Below are 4,539 nucleotides of genomic sequence, written 5' to 3' on the forward strand. Positions count from 1 at the left end.
AAAGTCACATTGTGTACCTTTGTTTTAATGTTAGAGGTAACACAAGAACAAAGGTCTCTTCTTCCGCTAACAAACTTGACAGACCCATGGACAGAAGAACGCACAACAACAGCTAAAAATCCACCCATTGTTGGTTTCATAATTTCTAACCATGAGTTCAAACACACAAAGAACACAACTTTTTAATTCATCAATTGAAATTATTCATACAACCCAATTTTCTTGGTTTTTAATTAGGTTTTAAATTATTCAATTTGATTTGAAATAAAAAAAAAGTAACCGACAACAACAAAATTAATTCAAATTTTAGGGTTCTTATAAAATTAATCAGCAAAGGGATTATTAAAAGAACCATAATTCGAAGGTACACACCTTTAAAATTGGATTGGACCACTTCTATTGAATTTCAAGCTATTCTTCAATTGATAATTATAAGAACCTAGTTTGATTGATACGCACCTTTAGGCGCGCTAAAGCAATTCTAATTACATAAATAAATTATGTAGGAGAAGATACGCACCTTGGCGGAGAAGCTAGGTAGGAGAAACGAAAATCTAGGTCGCGCGAGTATGGAGCGAAAGCAAGGAAACTGGAATCACGCAAGTATGGAGCGAAAGCAGATGGAAGAATAAAAAAATTGTAAAAAAAATTCAAGTATGGAGCAAGTTTGTTACGGAGTTATTCAATAAAAAAAGTTTCCTCAAAAAATTAAATTAATAAAAGCTAAATTTGTTATAAGAAGTAGTAGTAACTTGCATTTGGAAGCCAATTACTAGTATTTGGTTAAAGTTTTTATTTTTACCTTAATATTTGTAACTGGCGTTTATATGCCACTTACAATATGTTTAGTCAATGTTTATTTGACTTTGTATTTGTAACATGCATTTATTTAGCTGGTTACTAATATAACATCATAAATGTCAAACAACGTATTAGTAACTCGCATTTACTATCACTACGTGAAAAAACGAAATCGGCACCGGTTCAAAACCACTCAATGCCACCGGTTTTGAACCGGTGCCAGTGTGGGGGGTCTCAATTAGTGCATGAAGGCACCAATTAACCGGTGCCAAAAATGCCCAAAAAAATATGATATCCTCCTTTTCCGGTTAACTGGTGCCAAAAATGTCCAAAAAAAAAATTGGTCTTTTTTGTCTTAAAAATTAGCAGGAAACTCATACAACACCAAATATAATAGAAATTTATAATCAATAATTAATTACACACCAAATGCTACAAGTATAATTGAAATTCATATATAATCACCACAATGTTATATGTATACATTTTTGCCAACAATAATAATATCTCCAATAATAATACATTAATATATAATAAAATTGAAATTGATAATCTGTACTTTTACACTTGCCAACAAAAAAAAAAAAAAAAATTAGATTAACGAAGAAGCAGAATCAGTTGCTGAATAGTAGAAGCAGTATCGCCCAACAATTTTGCTCCTCCGACCCCGAATTCGACGAAGATACTCACAAACTGAAAAAAAAAAGCCAGAAACTCAAAATTATAAAAAAAAATTGAAAAAAAACACCAAATCCCCTAAAAAATTAAAAAAAAACCTGAAAAGCTCAAAATTAAAAAAAAAAAAAAAAAAACAAATGCATGTACCCAGAAAAATCGATTAATTAAACCCAAAATTAAACCAAGAAAACACGAAAAAATTCAAATTAAATACAAAACCGATTAAATTCGGATAATTATACCCCGAAAAATCGAGAAAAACTCTAATTAAAATCCAATAATCGATTTAAATTTAAAATCAAACCCAAAATTAAATCCAACAAAATCGATTAAAATTGAATTAAACCCATAAATTAAACCCTAACCTCGAATAATTATACCCAGAAATTGTTGTTGATATCGGTGGGCTTTGCGGCGGTGGTCGAACTTTGTGGTGGTGGTGGCGGTTTTGCGGAAGTGGCTTTGCGGCAGTGATGATGTGGTGGTGGTGGGCTTTGCGACGGTGGTCGAATTTGTGGTGGTGAAGATCGAAGACAGAGAGAGGAGATCGAAGAAGGGAGAGGAGATGAAAGAAGATCAACGAAAAGAAAGAGATAGGAGAGCGAAGAAGGGAGAGGAGATGAGAGGAGAGAGGAGAGAGAAAGGAGAGGAGAAAGAGGGAGATTAGAGGAAATGAAATGGAGGCGGAGAGAGAGAAGTTAGGGTTTTATGTTTTGACCCTGATGAACCAATTTTTTTTTTTTTTTTTACCTTTTGCCACCAGTTTAAAACCGGTGGGATAAACATTTTCCCCATCGGTTCGGTTTGAACCGGTGGCAATACTCTACTCTTAAAACCTCATCCATTTTCCCCCTTTTTTTCCCCACCGGTTCTTAAGAACCGGTGCCAATAACTCGTTGCCAATTACCATTTTGCAACTAGTGTATGTCGGTTACTAATGTCATATTATTAGTAACTGGCATTATCTTAGATGTTTACTATTAGTGACTTAGTAAGTAGCCTAACTTACGTTAGTTACTAATAGGGCGTTGTAAATAGCATTTTTTCTACTAGTGGGACCGCACTATTTTTTTTTTTTTTTTTTTAAAAAAAATAAGATTTTATTACCAAAGAGAGAAAGTTACAACTTACAAAAGCTAAGTTATAACTACCACCAGAACACCACAAGACTTGAAAACAACAGGCCAACCCCAAAACCAGTTCTAGATCCAGACCTAGCCGCCTTCTAGGAAGGGTTCTAGGAAGGGCCTAGAACAACTGGACTCAGATTTCCAGCCACCTTCTAGGAAGGGTTCCAGAAACCAGGACCAGACAACGAAACCAGCAATAAACAACAAAGCCATACACCCAAAAAAAACACCAAAAACAACAATCAGAAGCAGACATGCCTGCAAACTGACCAGGAAACCAACAAAAAAAAACAAGCAACAACAAAAGCAACAAAGCTTGCACCATCAGCAGACAGCAAGGCACAGAGCAACGGACAGCAGACAGCAGAGCACAGACCAGCAGCAAGCACAAACAGTAGTGCACAGTAGTACAAACAGCAGTGCAGCAGCAACAAACAACAGTGCAGCAGCAACAAAACATCAGTGCAGCAGCAACAAAACATCAGTGCAGCAGCAACAAACAACAACAAACAGCAGTGCAGCAGCAACAAACAGCAGCAACAGACAGCAGTGCAGTAGCACAAACAGCAGCGCAGCAGCAACATCAAGTAGACAACAGTGCACAGCAGCACAAACAGCAGAGCACAACACCAGCAGTGCAGGGACAGCAAAGCAGACAGCAGCAACCAACAGACAGCAGAGAGATACAGTCGCAGAAAAAGAACAGCAAAACAATAATAGATGCAACGGGAATCTCAACTTCAAGAAAATAAAAGCACCATCAAAACCCATCATCAAATAAAGAGCGAAACGAGCAACCAAAACAAGACAGATAATCCAAAAACCCCAAGAAAAAGAATCCAGAACGCAAACACTAGGAGCCAGAGACAAGCTCCTAAACAATCAAATATTTGCTTCCCGCCGGGATTCTACAAACTGAATGAAAGACAATATCCCTAACTAGGGCATCAACAGATTTGCAGAAACCAGTAAAAAGAACTACATTCCTTTGGATCCAAATACCATAAACTATTTCAGTGAAGGCCACCTGGATCACTTTATTCTTCAATCTGGAACTTCTGCAGATTTTCTTCATCCAATCGACCTCATCACTAAACTGCTGAACAAGCTTGGGAACATGTAAGATACCCAACAACTTGCTCCAAACCTTCCTAGAGAATTCACAATCAAAAAATAAATGTTGAACACTTTCATTGCCATTCAGACATAAGAAACACCTTGGATCACAAGAGATGTGCCATTGAAGCAACCTATCCTTAGTGACAAGCCTATTCCACAAAGCTAGCCACAAGATAAAAACACTTTTGGGAGTTGCTAAGTTATTGCAAGTAACTCTCTTCCAAGGAACTTTAGGCACTTGAGGCCTAATAGCAGCATAAAGCTTCTTGATTTTCAACTTGTTTCCCTGTACGAAACCATCCCATCCCCCTTGATCATTCACAACATCTCTACAACTCAAAATCTTCTTCAAGAACCAAGAGCATCTAGAAGGGGTAGGGGTGGTCCAACAATATTTATGCTTGAAATAGTAGATATGGACCCACTTAACCCAAAGATTATCAGCCTTGTGAGCAATATCCCAAAGTAACTTAGTGACAGCTGCTTTATTCCACTCAGGAAGAGAAAGCAAGTTCCAGCCACCACAAACTTTAGGAAGACAGACATTATTCCAAGCAACCAAAGACTTCTTAGCAGGGGCAGAGGATCCAGTCCAAAGAAAGCACCTGAACCTAGCCTCAATCTCTTTCAGAATTTTCTTCGGAAGAATCACTAGTAGAAAAAAAAGCATTAGGCACCCCCCATATAGCATCGGTTCAGGCTAAACCGGTGCCCAAAACCGGTCCAGAAATGGGCGGGATTTTAGAAGAAGAGAAAAGGCACCGGTTTGACCTGAACCGGTGCCTAAAATTTAAAAGGCACCGGTTTGAAC

General features: G+C 37.5%; 1 long non-coding RNA gene across 1 annotated transcript; it reads right to left on the reverse strand.

Annotated features, from left to right (window-relative positions):
• Positions 1-1,180: 1,180 nt before the first annotated feature.
• Positions 1,181-2,214, reverse strand: LOC110694067. Its single transcript, XR_002505721.1, has 2 exons — positions 1,845-2,214; positions 1,181-1,494 (listed from the first exon to the last, which is right to left on the reverse strand). It is a non-coding gene; the product is annotated as an uncharacterized LOC110694067 (long non-coding RNA).
• Between the last annotated feature and the right edge of the window lie 2,325 nt (positions 2,215-4,539).

The sequence above is a fragment of the Chenopodium quinoa genome, unplaced genomic scaffold (assembly GCF_001683475.1).
Source record: "Chenopodium quinoa cultivar QQ74 unplaced genomic scaffold, ASM168347v1, whole genome shotgun sequence".
Lineage (NCBI taxonomy): Eukaryota > Viridiplantae > Streptophyta > Magnoliopsida > Caryophyllales > Amaranthaceae > Chenopodium > Chenopodium quinoa.